This window comes from Balaenoptera physalus, assembly GCF_965194825.1.
Source record: "Balaenoptera physalus genome assembly, chromosome: 8".
NCBI classification, from domain to species: Eukaryota; Metazoa; Chordata; class Mammalia; order Artiodactyla; family Balaenopteridae; genus Balaenoptera; species Balaenoptera physalus.
The window spans coordinates 81,890,016-81,910,900 of record NC_138887.1 but is presented as its reverse complement, the minus strand read 5'-3'; the positions used below and the strand labels follow the sequence as shown (position 1 = coordinate 81,910,900).

Below are 20,885 nucleotides of genomic sequence, written 5' to 3'. Positions count from 1 at the left end.
ATAATGAATTTATCTTCCCAAGAGGAAACCAAGGAATCAAGTTTTGCTTTTTTTTTTCCTAACTAAAAATCATCCTTGAGGCTTGATTTTGAGTAAACAATTACTTTAAGCTTCCTGACAAACTGAAAATAGCTAAAGAAGTTCTCCCCTGCCCCCTCAGACGGTGGTTATTATTTTCCTAAACTGGCAGGATTCTAGATTTGAAACTAGGTTCCAGAGGGCACCAAGAAAATATCACCCATTTAACAAAGGCCTGTGACTTCTCCTAGGTCTTTTGCTATCGATTTACCCTCTTTACTGGCAATAAATGCTCTACTGCAGCAGTTATTCCTGCCTAAGTCTAGGTGTCCTGCTGAGTGATGAGATTTTTGTCTGCCAAGCAGGTAGAGGCCAGACTTTACTCCCAGCCTTCTGTTAACAAGACATCACTGGAGGGTCAACAAGCAAGCTGGTCTATCCAGAGCCCTCACCTAGCCCTCACTGTCCCGTTGAGATGTAGAAAAAGTCACATGTCTTCCTTGAACCTCTCCACCAGGGTTTTGCTTGATTTGTGGTGTGAAACTGTTACTTCAGGATGGGGAAAAAATTCTCAAGCAAGAGCATAATACAACAGTAAGTAACACTATTTTCTAAAAGGGAAAAAGAGCATTTTTATTACCTTCATAAATTGCAATAGCACTTTTTGGGGGAAAGATTAGAATAAATAGGAGCTTGGAAATCTGACCTTGGCTGGTGTAAGAATAGAGAGAATCTGGGACTTCTTAATTTTCCATTCAGGTTCTCAGTGTTCCAGGAAGCAGTGTGTTCAAGTTTCTTTTCTCCATTTAGTTCTCCTGAATGCCCAGCTTCAGTGCCTGGGCATTGATGCCAAAGATCCTGCTGGCACATTCAGCTGCCATTCAAGGAAACAGCCCTCCACACCGCCTTGCACTTGGAAGTCTGTCTTACAGCATAAAACAGGTGGAAGGACATTGTGCGTTTAGAGTTCTACTGGCATGTCTTGCTACTGCTATCGCCCAATGCCAAGAATGACAAAAATCTTTTGTGTATGTTTGGGGGTGGGAAAGACCAGATATTACTGTGAATAGCAGTTAACTTGCTATTTGGACAAGATTCCCCAGGGCAGCTGTTGTAACTCAGGCAGCAATAACTCTAACACTTGGCTCTGTTGCTAGGATGGATTGACAGAAACTTTGGACAAACCATTTAAAAAATTATGTTCCCATGACACAGCTGAATATATCACAGATCAACTTAAAGACTGAATATTTGCTAGTATCATATTAAGGAAGTACAATGAGCATATTACTCAACTAGGGTTATATTTACACTTCCATTTTCATTCTAATTACCTTCTGCTTTCAGTAGTCATTAGTATCTGTTGACAAAAATGTGAACTGACACAAGATTTACACTCTATAGCTACAACTGAGACAGGATTACCTTTTTTATATGCTGACAATCTTATTTACACTAACAAGTTAGTCAGCTTCACAATGGAATTATAAATTCTAACTTGTGAATTTGCCAATTATTTGTTCTTAGTCAAAGACTTGAACCCATGTTTAATTTTCAGTCTTGACACATACATGTACACATACATAAATAATTTTTTTATGTTTTGTATAAAGAAAAAGATTATATTAGTATTGATATTTAAATGGTAGTTATTTTCATTGAATTAAATTTATACTTTAGTGGAAGATTAAAATGACCGGTTGAAATAAATTATTCCTAGAAAATGAATTTGCAACATAAAGTTACATAAATCTCAACATTGTCAGTTAGATCTCCTCAAGATTCCCTAGACCTTATTAATGTGCATCAGTTTTTAAAAAATAGTTGCATGGGTTTGTCTTCATCCTTTCCTTTTTTGTTGAACATATCCAGACCAATAATAAAGGATACGATTGCCCCACTTCAAAATGGGTTTAGCATGGGCATTATTGATAATGATCTTGTATTACCAGCAAAGCATAGAATTAAAATTGATCTTGGCTTAAATGGAGTTATTTTAATTTGGTTATTTGATCGCAGCTGGAAAGTTGGACACACAGTAAGAGCCATCTGGCCTGCCCTGTCTCTGTTCATCCTGACCACTCACTACTTTGGCTTACCTACTGCGTCTCTTCTACTTTCTCCTAAGTGCCCCATCCTCCCTGAGTCAAAGCCCACATGGCCTCAGCTATGGTACTGGCCAATCTGGTCTGTCATGCCCAGCAGCTGCCACTCACCTGTGCCAGCCTCTCTGTCATTCCTGGTGCCTGATCAGGCCCAGCAGTCTCTGCCAGTTTTGTTGTCTACTTCCTAACCCATGCCTCAACAACTCCGGCGGTGTCTTCTTCTGCCATCATATTTTCTCCAGCACTCTTGCTTTCTGCCTCTCTTGGCAGCTATCGGCTTAGCTGATGGCACTTGCATGCACCCACATACCGATAAAGCCAAACCACAAGATAAACTCTTGACCCTACCGCACTGACTTTGGTCCTTCCTCTTTGGACGTACCGCTGGAACTCGATCTTCCTGGGATTTCAGTCTTGGCTTTCTACTTTTTCTTTGAGAATTCTTTCCCCCTTGACGCCCAAGGAGGTGCACCCTCCTCGTTCCTGCCCTAGGAACTTACAGTAAAGGTGATGATGTCTCCTGCTTTGTGTTGCCTTCTCGTTACTGCCTCTGAGCTGTGCCAGCTCAGTAGGTCCCCAGGCTTGGCCCAGAGTCACTTGGCTGCTCTTGTTACCACCTGCTTATCTACCCTCCACAACTACAGTGTTCTTGGACAGGTTGATAGTGTTGCCTATGTTCATCTGCCTAGGGTTTAAGGCAAAATACGTCTACAGATCAGAGCAGATGTGACTAAATGTAAGTGGGAAAAATGAAACTTACTGTGAGGAAAGAGTTATGGGAAAGGAGGTGGGATGAGAGGATCTAAGTGGAGTTACTAGTAGGAGCAAGTAAGAACAAATAGCAGTGAAATGAAAGACTTTGGTGGTGGGGAATGTGAGAACAAGATCGTGAGTATTAAGAAAGCTATACTTGATCATGAACTCTTACCTACTCAGAGCCCTGACATTTGACTAGTAACATGCCTTACACACTTAATGGACATAGTTTAACAACCCATCCTATTTAATGAATAAATTTCCTAGAAGAATTAATGAGAATAAAATTAAGAAAGGAAGTTCCCTAATTCCTTAAATATAATTTGCAAAGCCTGTGGGGATAAGGCTGTTATACAGAGCACTAATGGAAGTCTATAGCTTTAATGTGAGTTTTTAACATAATTTTATCATATCCCCAAGAGATGATATAATTGGTGCTTACGAGTTCAAAAATCTTGAGAAAAAATGGACTAAAAGGTTACAGGATGAGGATGGTTTTCCACAAAAGTAGATGGTTTTTTTTTCTGAAATAAGGCAAAATAGTGCAATTCCCCATAGCAATAAATTAGGGGAAAACAGGCTGTTCAAAGGCAAATCATCATAATAATTCATTATTCATGTAAATTTATATTTTTTAAGCAGAGTATTGACAAAAAAGCTACTAGATACTTGGGCAATCATCAAAATTTACTTTCACAGCTTTTAAGCACCTATATTTTTTCTATTCCTGATCACACTTTTAAGTTTACTTCAAGGTAAATGATGGTTTAAAAGGATTTCCTATTGCCTCTTTTGAATTGCGGACAGGAGTTACTAACAGGAGTAGGAGGATGAGGGAGGTACAAGGGGCAGCATCTCTGGTTACTACAAAGCTTCCAATGTTATAAGGAAGATTATATTTTTGATTACACTCAGCCATTTTCCAAACCGATAGTTATTTATATCTGCAATTAGGAATTTAGAAATCCTCTAAAATGAATGGTTTTACTTTTCTGATAAAAAAATCGAGGGAGGATTCTGCAGATTGCAGCTTTAATAAAAGAGCCCTATCCTTGTATCTGAAGGGCCCAGGAATACTAAACCAAACTGCCAAATAATCTGAGGGTGATTCTAACACCATATGCTCACATCCATAGTCCTTATAATTTGCCTACGTAGAGAGTCCCTACAATGTGCTCCTGAATCCACATGATGAAATGGATCATGGAAGTGGATCCTATTTCCCCATAAGAGCAATGTCATAATTGGGATAGGGGCTATCACCAAGGACTCAGAAGTAAATAGATTATAGATGTGAACAAAATGTGTTATGAAGGCAAAATTATAACTATATACATATATACGAATTTAAATAGTTAAATATAGTCCATGTCCTTAAAGAATGGGTATTCATACATTATGTACTTTCCTTATCAAAGTATTGTAATAAAAATTTATTTCATACAGAAAATGAAATTCTAGTGAAGCATGTGACTTAAATTTTAAGCCTTTATAATTTTTATTTAAATATTCCATAGATCATTGAAAATTAGCACCAAGATGCTCTGGTCCAACTGATTCATTTTATCTATGAGGAAAACTAGAGTCCAGAGAAATTAAATAAATTGCCAAAGATACCAGAGTCAGGACTAGACTGTAGGACCACTCACTAATTCCTAGGATGAGATCTCTCCACCTTATCCAAGTCAAACAGCTCAGTGATGTATTTATTGGTCTTCATAACAAATAGAAGAACTGTTGGGAAATTACTTGAATAGCTCAGGTCATCTTTAAAAACTACATGAGAAAGTGTGAAAATATACATTTTTTCCCTAGTTTCTCCATGGTAAACAGATGGGATTAAAATCATGGCTATGTTTCAAAAAAATTGTCTGTTTCAAAAAATTCTTCACTCTTTCCACTAGATGGTAAATTTCTGTATGGACAAACTGTCCAACAATTTAAGCAAAAGCAGAGAAAACTGAGCTATGGGTCTAAATTAAAACAAGTGAAGACTGTTGGTGAATGTACCAAAATGGATAAATCTTAAAAATATGAGATTAAGTAAAAAAAGCAAATTGTAGAAGGCACACACAGTGTGGTGCTATTTTTATAAAAGGTTAAAACATTCATTTATCTATATATTTTTTGTTTGTTTTTGTTTAGGAATACATACTTACGTTGTAAAATATAAGAACATACATGGGATGATAAACACCAAATTCATGGTAGTGGTTACTTTTAGGGCAGGATGATGGGGAGTGGGGTCGGGAGAGATGTTACAAGGGATTTCATTTGTACCTGAAATGTTTTAAATGTTTTTTAAAAAAATTCTAGGTAAAGAGATCAGGCAAATAAGGAAAATGTTAAAATTTGACATGGCTTGGCTTCTCTGGTAGCACAGTGGTTGAGAATCCACCTGCCAATGCAGGGGACACAGGTTCAAGCCCTGGTCCAGGAAGATCCCACATGCCTCACAGCAACCAAGTCTGTGCACCGCAACTACTGAGCCTGCGCTCTAGAGCCCGCGAGCCACAACTACTGAGTCCACGTGCCATAACTACTGAAGCCTGCATGCCTACAGACCGTGCTCCACGACAAGAAAAGCCACAACAATGAGAAGCCCGTGCACTGCAACGAAGAGTAGCCCCTGCTCAAGGGAACTAGAGAAAGTCCGTGCGCAGCAACGAAGACCCAACGAAGCCAAAAATAAATATATAAAACTTCTTAAAAAAAATTGTTAAAGAAAAAAAAATTAACTTGGCTAGATACTGGGTACCTGGAAGTTCATTATATGATTCTTTATAGTTTTCTGTATTTTGGAAACACCTCATTATTAAAATAAAAAGGAAAAAATGATGGACTCAAGTTTCAGAAAGAGGGGATAACATATCTGTATCAATACATTAGACATTTAGGAATATTTAAATAAGTTTTTAATCTAAATCTTTATACAAGTCTATTTATAGATGAAGAATATTAAGATTTAGCCCCATTCAAGAGTTATGTAACTCAAATATAAACTGGTGTTCCATGGAGCTCAGCCACTGCAGAGCCTGATTGAACAAAGCCTAAGTCTAATCCCAGAAGCCTTGGGAGATAATGAAGCCTCTGGGGTGGAAGTGGCTGCTGCCGTTTGGCTCCCACACTCTGTAAATACTCTTTTTTCGACAGGAGAGATAGTGCAATTGATGTATGTGATAGCCAGAAAAGGGCTTTGACCCATGACTGGGCTTGGAGGGTTTTGTGTGGATTTGTCTTCCGGTAGGAGGATAGCTGAGATTCATCCTCTCTCCCCGATCAGCAGTCAGATTCTTTACTCCTCTCCCCTTCTGCAGAGAACTCTGAATTCCATGATTTTAATTCTCTAACTTAGGATCCAAGACCCTACCTTACTTTTTACTCATCTACTTGAACATATTTTATTTTATTTTATTATTATTTTAAAAAAATATTTATTTGGCTGTGCCAGGTCTTAGTTGCAGCATGTGGGATCTTCGCTGCAGCTTGTGGGATTTTTAGTTGCGGCATGTGGGACCTTCAGTTGCTTGCGGCATGTGGGATCTAGTCCCCTGACCAGGGATCGAACCTGGGCCTCCTGCATTGGGAGCGCAGAGTCTCAGCCACTGGACCGCCAGGGAAGTTCCCTATTTGAATATATTCTAAATGATGTATTCTCTAACTCATGACTGTATCTTTTCCTGATAAGGTGAATTTGATACTTAAATTCTACTTTCCCACTTGGAGTTCTGTAATCTACACCAAGTTCTGTTTTTAGTTACTCTATTTATAGTTTAGAATCAAAAACATGTTCTCTCTCTAATTCACTGTTGTTTGAATTCAAATGTTTTTCATCTGATTCCACCATTCATTAGTTTCCCCCAAGGACATAAGGAAATTAGTTACACAGCTAATTTATTAAAAAACAGTGATTACTAGCTCAAGTATTTAATTGTATTCACATTTAGGGGCACCTCAATCTCTCAACCATTTGTTAGATTTCTGGAATTTCTTTCCTCTGATGGAATGATTCAGGGCTAAAGCAGAATTTTTAAAACAATGACTGTCATTCAGAAATTATACGTTCAACCTAGCAAATGAAAAGGGACAGGAAAAAAAAAAGATAAAAATAGGGATAGGAGATTGCAAAAGGAACCCAGAACACAGAAGTAATAGGTTTAGGGTAGAAAAATTAGAATAAAAGAAGTCAGGATGGAGAAAAAGTTTATCACAAATGCACAAAATGCAAATGTAATGGCATCTAGAAATATAAATTGAGGTCAAGTTTCTAAATTGTGATCAGTCCCAAAGTGTAGATCTGTGACCCCAGGGAGAGTTAGCTTTAGAGATCCCTTAGCCAGAGTCCAATTCTACATCTTTGTGGGTTATTTTTATCTCTTTCTTCTATTCACCAGCCCTTACCAGAATACAATGATATCTCTTAGAGATAGAAGCTACCAGCAATGTAGCTTTCTACATTTCCAAAAGGCGAACATACGATATTCCTGTCTAGTGGTAATTTCTTGTTTTTCCTCGAGTTATTTTATTATAGGACTCTGAAAATAATAGCTATCAAAATAGACAAGATGTCATAAATGAAGAATTTTTGGTTCTGATTAAAAAATTAGAATAGGAAATGATGCGATATAAAGGGAAAAAAATACAGCTTTCCCTTCCCCTCCTTGGCAAGTCAAATGCCCAGTTATCAAAGAACACAAGAAAATATTCTATACATGAGCAGAACTGTTTCTAAATAAAATGTCTAGAATGTAAATGCTGCATCAGTTCCCAATTAAGCATTCCCTAAATAAAGCCTCCTTCATCTCCTGTTTTCATTGGAAACTTCCATCACCAGATAGTGAATGGAGTGAAAAGGTGGAGCCACCCAGTGGCTAACGTGGTTAACTGCAGCAATAGTGCATTTCACGGTGCATTTTGTCCGTTTCCTGTTTTACAAATGAGTGTATTTCCTCTTGAAAATATGACACTAAGTATCTCTAAGAAAATTTAATAATGTAATAGTAAAGATGTTCATAACTTGAATATCACTCCTAAATTAGGCCTTGGTCTAAAAGACTGAAGAACCTGTGAACAAGCAATTTTTAAAAATAAAGAAAAATATCACCCAATCCTGCCAAAATTAGTTTTTTTAAAACTATAGTTTTTAAAAACATCAAGTAGGTTTCTTTTTTCCAGTATCAATTTTCATTTCAGAAAACAGTCTTTACAGAGATTAAAACTTAAAACATGAAATTACCTTAACACTTGAAAATGTCTGATTCCATCCCAATCGTCAATAAACAAAATACATTAATATTTCAAAATATAAGGGCTTATGAAGAGAACTGATCATCCTTGTAAAATGCATACTTTATTAAAAACTTAAAAAGATCAAAACTGAGAATAATGCCAACAGGGATTTCTGCTGACTCAAAGTATGAGATTTTAAAAATTAAAAATAATTTTTTTCATACCAATATAGTAAAATAAGTCCATTTAGTAAAATTAGAAAATATAAGTAAGCAAAAAGAAATAAAACCCTCACCACAATTCCAATTCCACTATTTTTTTTTTGATTTTTAATTAATTAATTTTTTTATATAGCAGGTTCTTATTAGTCATCCATTTTATACATATTAGTGTAAACATGTCAATCCCAATCTCCCAGTTCATCAGAGCACCCCCCCCTTCCCCCCCCACCACTTTCCCCCCTTGGTGTCCATATGTTTGTTCTCTACATCTGTGTCTCTATTTCTGTCCTGCAAAACGGTTCATCTATACCATTTTTCTAGGTTCCACACATATGCGTTAATATACGATATTTGTTTTTCTCTTTCTGATTTACTTCACTCTGTATGACAGTCTCTAGATCCATCCACATCTCTACAAATGACCCGATTTCGTTCCTTTTTATGGCTGAGTAATATTCCATTGTATATATTTACCACATCTTCTTTATCCATTTGTCTGTCGATAGGCATTTAGGTTGCTTCCATGACCTGGCTATTGTAAATAGTGCTGCAATGAACACTGGGGTGCATGTGTCTTTTTGAACTATGGTTTTCTCTGGGTATATGCCCAGTAGTGGGATTGCTGGGTCATATGGTAATTCTAGTTTTAGTTTTTTAAGGAACCTCCATACTATTCTCCATAGTGGCTGTATCAATTTACATTCCCACCAACGGTGCAAGAGGGTTCCCTTTTCTCCACACCCTCTACAGCATTTGTTGTTTGTAGATTTTCTGATGATGCCCATTCTAACTGGTTTGAGGTGATACCTCACTGTAGTTTTGATTGGCATTTCTCTAATAATTAGTGATGTTGAGCAGCTTTTCATGTGCTTCTTGGCCATCTGAATGTCTTCTTTGGAGAAATGTCGATTTAGGTCTTCTGCCCATTTTTTGATTGGGTTGTTTGTTTTTTTAATATTGAGCTGCATGAGTTGTTTATATATTTTGGAGATTAATCCTTTGTCCATTGATTCGTTTGCAAATATTTTCTCCCATTCTGAGGGTGGTCCTTTCGTCTTGTTTGTAGTTTCCTTTGCTGTGCAAAAGCTTTTAACTTTCAGTAGGTCCCATTTGTCTATTTTTGTTTTTATTTCCATTACTCTAGGAGGTGGATCAAAAAAGATCTTGCTGTGATTTATGTCAGAGTGTTCTTCCTGTTTTCCCCTAAGAGTTTTATAGTGTCTGGTCTTACATTTAGGTCTCTAACCCCTTTTGAGTGTATTTTTGTGTATGGTGTTAGGAAGTGTTCTAATCTCATTCTTTTACATGTAGCTGTCCAGTTTTCCCAGCACCACTTATTGAAGAGACTGTCTTTTCTCCATTGTATATCCTTGCCTCCTTTGTCATAGATTAGTTGACCATAGGTGTTATGGGGTTTATCTCTGGGCTTTCTATCTTGTTCCATTGATCTACGTTTCTGTTTTTGTTCCAGTACCACATTGTCTTGATTACGGTAGCTTTGTAGTATAGTCTGAAGTCAGGGAGTCTGATTCCTCCAGCTCTGTTTCTTCCCCTCAAGACTGCTTTGGCTATTCGGGGTCTTTTGTGTCTCCATACAAATTTTAAGATATTTTGTCTAGTTCTGTAAAAAATGCCATTGGTAATTTGATAGGGATTGCATTGAATCTGTAGATTGCTTTGGGTAGTATACTCATTTTCACAATATTGATTCTTCCAATCCAAGAACATGGTATATCTCTCCATCTGTTTGTATCATCTTTAATTTCTTTCATCAGTGTCTTATAGGTTTCTGCATACAGGTCTTTTGTCTCCCTAGGTAGGTTTATTCCTAGGTATTTTATTGTTTTTGTTGCAATGGTAAATGGGAGTGTTTCCTTAATTTCTCTTTCAGATTTTTCATCATTAGTGTATAGGAATGCAAGAGATTTCTGTGCATTAATTTTGTATCCTGAAACTTTACCAAATTCATTGATTAGCTCTAGTAGTTTTCTGGTGGCATCCTTAGGATTCTCTATGTATAGTATCATGTCATCTGCAAACAGAGATAGTTTAACTTCTTCCTTTCCAATCTGTATTCCTTTTATTTCTTTTTCTTCTCTGATTGCCATGGCTAGGACTTCCAAAACTACGTTGCATAATAGTGGCGAGAGTGGACAACCTTGTCTTGTTCCTGATCTTAGAGGAAATGCTTTCAGTTTTTCACCATTGAGAATGATGTTGGCTGTGGGTTGGTCGTATATGGCCTTTATTATGTTGAGGTAGGTTCCCTCTATGCCCCCTTTCTGGAGAGTTTTTATCATAAATGGGTGTTGAATTTTGTCAAAAGCTTTTTCTGCATCTATTGAGATGATCATATGGTTTTTCTTCTTCAATTTGTTAATATGGTGTATCACATTGATTGATTTGCATATATTGAAGAATCCTTGCATCCCTGGGATAAATCCCACTTGATTATGGTGTATGATCCTTTTAATGTGTTGTTGGATTCTGTTTGCTAGTATTTTGTTGAGGATTTTTGTATTTATATCCATCAGTGATATTGGTGTGTAATGTTCTTTTTTTGTAGTATCTTTGTCTGGTTTTGGTATCAGGGTAATGATAGCCTCATAGAAAGTGTTTGGGAGTGTTCCTTCCTCTGCAATTTTTTGGAAGAGTTTGAGAAGGATGAGTGTTAGCTCTTCTCTAAATGTTTGATAGAATTCACCTGTGAAGCCATCTGGTCCTGGACTTTTGTTTGTTGGAAGAGATTTATTCACAGTTTCAATTTCATTACTTGTGATTGGTCTGTTCATATTTTCTATTTCTTCCTGGTTCAGTCTTGGAAGGTTATACCTTTCTAAGAATTTGTCCATTTCTTCCAGGTTGTCCATTTTATTGGCATAGAGTTGCTTGTAGTAGTCTCTTAGGATGCTTTGTATTTCTGCAGTGTCTGTTGTAACTCTTCCTTTTTCATTTCTAATTTTATTGATTTGAGTCCTCTCCCTCTTTTTCTTGATGAGTCTGGCTAGTGGTTTACCAATTTTGTTTATCTACTCAAAGAACCAGCTTTTAGTTTTATTGATCTTTGCTATTGTTTTCTTTGTTTCTATTTCATTTATTTCTGCTCTGATCTTTATGATTTCTTTCCTTCTACTAACTTTGGGTTTTGTTTGTTCTTCTTTCTCTAGTTCCTTTAGGTGTAAGGTTAGATTGTTTATTTCAGGTTTTTCTTGTTTCTTGATGTAGGCTTGTACTGCTATAAACTTCCCTCTTAGAACTGCTTTTGCTGCATCCCATAGGTTTTGAATCATCGTGTTTTCATTGTCATTTGTCTCTAGGTATTTTTTGATTTCCTCTTTGATTTCTTCAGTGATGTCTTGGTTATTTAGTAACGTATTGTTTAGCCTCCATGTGTTTGTGTTTTTTACGTTTTTTCCCCTGTAATTGATTTCTAATCTCATAGCATTGCGGTCAGAAAAGGTGCTTGATATGATTTCAATTTTCTTAAATTTACTGAGGCTTGATTTGTGATCCAACATGTGATCTATCCTGGAGAATGTTCCGTGTGCACTTGAGAAGAAAGTGTAATCTGTTGTTTTTGGATGGAATGTCTGTCCTATAAATATCAATTAAATCTATCTGGTCTATTGTGTCATTTAAAGCTTGTGTTTCCTTAGTAATTTTCTGTTTGGATGATCTCTCCATTGTTGTAAGTGAGGTGTTAAAGTCCCCCACTATTTTTGTGTTACTGTCGATTTCCTCTTTTATAGCTGTTAGCAGTTGCCTTATGTACCGAGGTGCTCCTATGTTGGGAGCATATATATTTATAATTGTTATATCTTCTTCTTGGATTGATCCCTGATCATTATGTAGTGTCCTTTCTTGTCTCTTGTAACATTCTTTATTTTAAAGTCTATTTTACCTGATATGAGTATTGCTACTCCAACTTTCTTTTGATTTCCATTTGCATGGAATATCTTTTTCCATCCCCTCATTTTCAGTCTGTATGTGTCCCTAGGTCTGAAGTGGGTCTCTTGTAGACAGCATATATATGGGTCTTGTTTTTGTATCCATTCAGCGAGCCTGAGTCTTTTGGTTGGAGCATTTAATCCACCCATGTTTAAGGTAATTATCGATATGTATGTTCCTGTTACCATTTTCTTAATAGTTATGGGTTTGTTTTTGTAGGTCCTTTTCTTCTCTTGTTTTTCCCACTTAGAGAAGTTCCTTTAGCTTTTGTTGTAGAGCTGGTTTGGTGGTGCTGAATTCTCTTAGCTTTTTCTTGTCTGTAAAGCTTTTGATTTCTCCATCGAATCTGAATGAGATCCTTGCCGGGTAGAGTAATCTTGGTTGTAAGTTCTTCCCTTTCATCACTTTAAATATGTCATGTCACTCCCTTCTGGCTTGTAGAGTTTCTGCTGAGAAATCAGCTGTTAACCCTATGGGAGTTCGCTTGTATGTTATTTGTCGTTTTTCCCTTGCTGCTTTCAATAGTTTTTGTTTGTCTTTAATTTTTGTCAGTTTGATTACTGTGTGTCTCGGCGTGTTTCTCCTTGGGTTTATCCTGTATGCGACTCTCTGCACTTCCTGGACTTGGGTGGCTATTTCCTTTCCCATGTTAGGGAAGTTTTCGACTATAATCTCTTCAAATATTTTCTTGGGTCCTTTCTCTTTCTCTTCTCCTTCTGGGACCCCAATAATGTGAATGTTGTTATGTTTAATGTTGTCCCAGAGGTCTCTTAGGCTGTCTTCATTTCTTTTCATTCTTTTTTCTTTATTCTGTTCCATGGCAGTGAATTCCACCATTCTGTCTTCCAGGTCACTTATCCATTCTTCTGCCTCAGTTATTCTGCTATTGATTCCTTCTAGTGTATTTTTCATTTCAGTTATTGTATTGTTCATCTGTTTGTTTGTTCTTTAATTCTTCTAGGCCTTTGTTAAACATTTCTTGCATCTTCTCAGTCATTGCCTCCATTCTTTTTCTGAGGTCCTGGATCATCTTCACTATTATTATTCTGAATTCTTTTTCTGGAAGGTTGCCTATCTCCATTTCATTTAGTTGTTTTTCTGGGGTTTTATCTTGTTCCTTCATCTGGTACATAGCCCTCTGCCTTTTCATCTTGTCTATCTTTCTGTGAATGTGGTTTTTGTTCCACAGGCTGCAGGACTATAGTTCTTCTTGCTTCTGCTGTCTGCCCTCTGGTGGATGAGGCTATCTAAGAGGCTTCAGCAAGTTTCCTCCAATTCCACTATTAATACTTTGGTTGGGACTTCCCTGGTGGGAAGCCCTGAACATAGTTTTTGCAATTTGCTTTTCACGTTATGTATGAACAACTTCTATTTCAGTACTTATCTATACATACTTTTCAAAAAGCTGCATAGTGTTCCAATGTATGTCTATAGTATGCTTTATTTACCCAAACCTTCACTATCAGATTTTTAGTTTTCATTTTTTACTGTTATATACAATGAGCTAAAATCATTCCTATATCTTGTTTAAATTTGGGGGCAACTATTTAAAGTGAATAATTGAGTAGGTATATTTTGCAAGAGTTCTGAAATTGTGCAATATACTTACATGAATACTTTAACAGTTATAAACAACAGTGTATCCACCACCCTCCAAGTCAAGAAATAGAACATTACTGGCCCCCCAGAATACATCCTCATCCCTTCCCAGTTACAGTCCTCTTTTAAGATTTTGACATGCATTATCAAATCGTCCCTTTCCCCCAGGTGTCCTTCTGAGAGAAGGATCGTGAAATAACTGAAATCTGTTGGTTCATGGACTTAATAGCAAAATATCAAATTGAATTACATCAAATGACATGTTGGCAGTACTAAAATTGTACCTTTTATTCCTAGACAGTAGTTGAAAATATAATTTAGTTTTGAATTTCAGTTCACTGTGACTGATATTTCACACAGTTGTAGGCATTTTGGCCTATACTGACCTGTAAGGGAAGCCCCACCCGCCCAAGTAGGTGTCCAACACAAATGAGACACCGTTTGTGTCTCATTAGTACAGGAATGGGTTGTTTTCTCAGTTTCTTGTCCTTTTCTTTGAGTTGATCATCTCAGTGTCAGATTGATACCGTGCTGGACTTTGATGCAGGTTTAAGAGGAAAGGGGGGAGAAAAAGAGGAAAGGGGCCGGAGAGCCAAACGCAGTACAGCCTACTTTTATTGGTATGGGACTTCGTTCTCCAAACTATGAATGTATTGTCCAACTGACCCTTGAACAAGGTGGGAGGGTGGTTTAGGGTGTAGGCCCCCCACCCCCGGAGTGGAAAATCCACGTATAACTTTACAATTGGTCCTCAGTATCTGCACTTCCGCACCCTTGGATTCAACCAACCAGGGATCGGGGATCATGTATTATTGTAGTGCGCAGTTACTGAAAAAAGTCCACGTGTGAGTGGACCTGCAGTCCAAACCCACGTTGTTCAAGGGTCAACTGTCTATAGATATGTGACATATGTGTATGTATGTATATGTCATATACTCACAATTCATTTCCCGTCATTAGCCTGTATACATCAATTAAAAAGGATATTAGTCTTTTTTCTATAGAAAAAAATCATCTGATTGGCAATAAGGGCTGGCTTTGGTAATTAAATTAAATAACAGATATGTGCCATGAAATAAATGAGTGAAATCTGTAGCTCTGAGATTTTCATGAAAATATATTTTAAGCATATGGTAATGGCAAAGACATATTGAAATTAACAAATTAAAAATTTCCCTTCCTGAGTCTAGTGGATTAAATAAGTTGCTTCCAAGTAAAAGAAAAAGAGATGTAATTAATAATTATTTGATATCTTGGTATAGGCTTGGGAACCTTGGACATTAAGAGAGTGAATGACACTAACAACTGGGTAGATAAAAGTGACATAAAAATTGTATTTGAAAATGCCAGTATTTAAAATGCCAGGAATATCCTTTCATAACTATTTAAACTCAGAATGAAAGCTTTTAGATGTTAACTTAAAAATGCATGAGAGGGTTCATAGTTTAAAAAATTATTTTGGAGGTATAAGGACAACAATTTTTGAAGACCATTATTTTAGGTCCTAAGACCAACTTGCAGCCAAGTGAAAAGGAGGTTTCTATGTGATTTGGCCTTTCAGGTAAGAAGGTGATGCCTTCTTCTTTCTCCTCCTCCTTCCTCTTTCTTCTGTTCTCTTCCCCCTCCCTTTCCTCTCTTCCTCCTCCTCCTCTTCCTCCTTCTCATCCTTCATCATCATAAAATGACTCTCACTTATTAAGGGCTTACTCTGTGCCAGGCACTGAACTAAGCAGTCTGTATGCATTATTTATTTATTTTTAATCCTCACAGCACCCCATGAGGTAGAAATTACTATCCCCATTTTATAGTCAAGGTACTAAGACTCCAGGTAATAAATGATAGAGCCACTTTCGAGCAAAGGTTGGGCTGATTCCAGAGCCTATGCTCTTGACCACTTTTGTCTGCTTTGTTAAATAGTGGGGTTTGGGCAAAAGCCTCACAGTAATAAAGAGCATGCACTGGCTAGCCTTGTCTTCTACATGTGTATTTCCTCTGGGGATCTAGCTGACTGGACAGGATTCAAGTTAGAGATCCTGGGTTCTATTCATCTCTTACATCCTTTTCACTAAAGATATTACTAGCAATCTAAAGGGGAAAAAAATGAATTCCTAGTAGAAGGGGAGTATTTGAAGGTGCTCAAGTGTCCCCCTTCCCCTTCAAATTCTACCTTTCTTAGTCTTGTATGATTGTCCTCGATTAAAAACTAACCAACTCTATGGAGGACAGTAATTTGAGTCCTGGGTTTTAATTTGATTTTTTTGGATTCTTTTCAACTCCTGTTAACTTAAAGTAGGTTTTGATAGGAAACAGATTAGAGAGAACATTAGGTCACTGGACAGTGGTGGTAGGTCTGGGGGAAAGGAGAAGGATGCAGAAAGGGGAGATAAGAGAGCAAGAAAGTAAAACTTCTTACTTCACAATCTTAAAGAGGGGCAACTCTACATTTACATTTCTAGATATGAAGAAGTTTAGAAACAATATAAGAAACGGATATGTTGTTTTTGTCTGCCAATAGCCCCTCTAAGGCTCTCACCTCTTTCCAAGTCCATGGTTCTAGTAGGGCTGTCAGTCACGGTGCCTTGCCCTTCAGCTCCCCACGCCCCCAGGGTCAGTATGTGACCAAGATGGGCCAAACTAAGTACAGTACTACGTCTTCATGGACAAAATGATTAATCCAGGGTAGGCATTAGAGTCAAGCAAGGATAATCAGAATCCTTCAATGAGATCTGATATATGGAAGCCATAGTCTTAAATAACTAGGCTTGAGATCTCCAGTGGCCATTTTCCTACTATGGAGAAAGCCCAACAAGGAATGATACCAATAATATCATTGGGAAATAAATGAAGAATGGGAAAGAGAACTCCTGAATCCAGCCATGCCTTTTTGATGGTTAGCTGATTATCACTTGCAACAAAATAAACTAAATGACATATTTTCAGCATATTTTAAAATGTTTGATGATATAATATATTAACAGCTGGACTAAAGCAAGTTAAAATAAATAATGCCAAATATTTAAATTTATTTTCAGTTGATTTAAAAATATAATGGACAATGTATATCAAGAATTCAGATCCTTTGACTTACGAATCATTCTTCTGGGAATATATTTCAAGTATAAGGGCTAAGCAAACCAAGATGTTTATAGAAGCATTATTTTTAAAAATGAAAAACTGTGAACTCACATATCTAAGACTTGAGAAATGGTTAAATAAAATTATGGCATGTTGATATAGTATTTCATTTTGAAACTTCAGCACTGATAAATACGACTATGTAGAAATAAAAAATAACCAAATAGAAATAAAAAGAATTTATAAAAACACTTTTACGTGGAAAAAGGAATTTCTAAAATTGTGTGTGCATACTATTACAACGTTATAAAACTATATACATATGAATTTCATTATAAATATGCATACAGATATAATGAAAATCAGAAGAAATAAAAAATGATAGTTGCTAACTTAGGATGGTTAGGCTATACAAATTAGACTAGAATTTCTTATGAAGTTAAAAAATGTTTTAAATAAAAGAAAATCATAGCTGATTAAAAAAATCCTATGAAATAATAAGAAAAATGGTTTCTATTGACAATAAGTCAAAATGAGACTCCCTATCCAAAATGGAGGTTTCTAAATGAATTTTGAAAAAAAACCAAAAAAACAAAAAACCCCTGGAGAACCAATACATAAATGGTGGGGAGCAAAGAAGACCGTCGTCTCTCACATGAATCTGAGAAAAAGTATTAATTTATGCTGAGTTTTCTTTTCCTTCTTTAAGCTTATTTTCTTTCATAGGTTTCTTGGCATCCTCACAAACGCAGGTGGTTATAAGGAGAGTGCCTCAAATATTTCCCTTCCTGAAGAGTTACTCTATAAGCTGCAATTTGGGGTGAGAGTGAATAAGAGTGAATAAAAATGGTTGTGTTAACAAAGAATAACTTTCATAGACACAAAATAAAAAGCTGCAAGTGTATAATAATTATAGGAGATTCTAGTCATATGTGCAATAAAATATAATAGATTAAAATACTGAGTTTGGCAGAGGAGTTAGCAGGAAAATGCCTGTGGTATAGCTAATCATTAAATGTCAGAGGAAAGTCTATAAGAGATAATTAGGTACAATGCTGAAATTCCTGTGGTTTTTTTCCTCTGTTTTTCTGCATAGTTAACGAGCAAGTTTATAGTTAATCAGGGATGCTGCTTTTGGCTACCTGAGATTCCTAGCAGATGTCTGAAGAGTGATGTCCCCCCATCACTTCTGAACTTTGTCCCTGTGACGCTTTTGCTGACCTCATGGTACATCTCCTCAATTTGGCCCAGATTTCTGTCCTGTAGTTTTCCCAGACACTCTACTGTCTGCTATTGCATACATGAAAAAGGACATAGATGGTTACCCCAAATCCTACAGATACGGAAGTTAGAAGTGGTGTTAAACACAAACAAATAGGAAATGCCATAAAATTCAGAGGCTTTCGTATCAACGGCTCTATCAATTATTAACTGAGTCACCTTGGGCAAATTACTTATCTCATTTACCTTCTCTGTAAATTGAGTATTATCATTTAGTCAATAATATTCATTGTTATTAAGAAAAAGGGATTGTGCTGGGCAATAGTGATAAAAAATTTGTTTAAGGTATAATATCTAGCCTCAGGGAGCTCACAGACTTATCAAGAGATAATTATCACGTGGTAAATGAAACAGATTTCACATAGAAGCACAGACAAAACATCTAAGGATGGGACAGGCAAAGTTTGCAAGTGAGGGCTCAGGGTTTATCTTGAAGGGATTCAAAGAGATCACTACATAAACACACCTAGCACGCTCCACATCTGTAATAAGCACTCTATTAATGTTAAATTGCTTTGTCTTCATTCTGGAATGATCTTAGATACAAATTTTTGCAACAGAGCTGAGCATTTTGCACTGGGCAACATCAAAGTTGTGAAACATAAATTCCTTCAGAGAGATAAAATCCTGCATTCTTTAAGAATGAGTGTTAGAAAGACTATACTCAAGAAGCTGTCCTATTACTCTCTAAAGCCTGGAATTTAACAAATTTTCTTAGTCAAAGCTAGTTTGCTGTTTCAAAGACTCAGCCTAGTTTACAAACCCTAGGGAGTCATGACACAAAGAAAGAAACTAAGAAGACAAGATTTTTCTCAAGAACTTTGGCCTTTTCTATTGACCAGTTATGAAACTACTTAATTGCTATGCACGTTTTTGGCAGTATTTTTCGAGATAAGATAAAAAGTACAAAACCTTTGAAATGTGAAATACTTTGAATGAATGAAGTGGGTTTCTAGGGCACAGTATTTGAAGTACTTGACTTAGTTGTCATTCCCTTTCCTTATCCATGTCAGTTAAATCAATCAGTTATCCTGCTGATCCCAGATCTGGCCTCAGAATCTTAACACAGCTAATTAGGAAGCCACTACCAACATAAAGAAATTGCTGCAGTTACTGGAAGCGAAATGGGAGGGATGGTGGAGAGTGTAATGAAAAAGGATGAAGCTGTCCTTAAGAATGGCACAGTGAAAAACAGGCCTTAAGAAGGGGGAGGTAGACATGCATGCCTGGTAGTGTGAGGTCCATCTTATCTCCTGTGGCATAGCTAGACCTCTCTGAACTTACAGTGTCGGCTGGGCTTGTGGAAAGGCAGTGGATTGGTTTTAATGAGCATATAATCTGGGGGAAATGTGAGAAAAAGTTGGAAAAAGCTGAGGAAAGGAAGAGTCAAGTCAAATTACTGTTTGCCTTTTGCAAATTGCCCCCAGCCCACTTCAATACAGCAAATCGCTCACTTTCCTCTTCTGCTTTTGGCTGAGACATAAACTGGCTGGGTTGCAGAAGGGCCTGGGATACTGCCCTTACTCTATTTTGTCTTACAGTCATTTGTGGGCTTGTCTTATTTTCTCCTAAGTTGTAAACCCCTTGAAGGCAAGTACATCTTACTATTCTTTGTGTCCTCTATTATAGTGAGTAGCACAAATATTATTATTGTAAATGGTGAACATTAAGTATTGTTGCAGTTGAGCTAAGAATTGACATTCCTCTGCATATAATGGTCTCTGATCCAAAGGATATACTGCATCCTATGAAACAGATTCTCATCCTTTCAGGGTGCTGTCTTCCAAATGGCACTATAACTAGGGAGTTCATCTCAGTGGCAGCATCCCCTTCAGTCATGCCTGGTCTACAAATGAGAGCAACACAGAGCTTTACAAGGATGTGGGAGCTCCCCTCACTCATGTATTTCTCAATGCCTTAGTGAAATGAGTGTCTTCTGGGCCTTCTCATGGAACGTTGAAGGGGACGGGTGGGTGTGCAGGTAACACGCAATACATTTAACATACCTATTTCCCTAGGCCCCTGGGTTCCTTTATCGACATGATGTAGATAGCTCTGGTATCTCAGCTGTATTAAATGTAGGCCATGGTTGAGTCCAAGTTTCAGTCGACCAATCAATCAATTGTGAGAGCTACCTGCAGCTTCATGAACTAACACATCAAGCCTGGAATCTACTAAGTGCACTATATCCATTAATTTGGCTCAACCTAGTGTTGTATTTCACCCTCCGAGATCTAACACTCTTAGAATATACTTCCTATTTCTGCTGATATAGATTAGTAAAGTCTTGCAATTATCTTGGTGTGTAAGCTATTTCTTCCTGGGTCACTGTGTGTACCTGTCGCCATGGAGAATGCTGAGATTTAACCCTAGTTTTAGGTCTAGGGGCAATAGTGGGTGGTTATAGTGTGTCTTGTGGAGAATAAATATTCCGTTTTAAGGCATCTTCCCCGGTGAGGTTATCACAGAGTTTTTAAGCAAAGGAAGGCTAGTCTCCAGAGGGCAAACTTCTTTCTTTAATAGAGGTAGCTTAGAGTGACTTGTAGTTTCAAGATGATTCGCTTCATCTGTGTTCAAGCAGCTGTCCCCATTCCAATTTTCAGGATCCCATTCTTTCTCATTCAATGCTTTAACTTTTATGTAAAAAATGAAA

At 37.0% G+C, this 20,885-nt stretch overlaps 1 long non-coding RNA gene across 5 annotated transcripts in view; it reads right to left on the bottom strand.

Moving 5' to 3' along the window:
- The window catches only part of LOC309665574, a 58,585-nt gene that overhangs the window by 30,949 nt on the left and 6,751 nt on the right, over positions 1–20,885 (bottom strand). For 2 of the 5 annotated variants that reach the window (XR_014266513.1, XR_014266516.1), the window contains exon 4: positions 12,453–20,865. The exons of 2 other annotated variants lie outside the window; for them this stretch is intronic. This is a non-coding gene — a long non-coding RNA (uncharacterized lncRNA). Of the gene's footprint in view, positions 1–12,452; positions 20,866–20,885 lie in introns of those variants that run through there. One more of the 5 variants, XR_014266514.1, reaches the window with a different exon arrangement.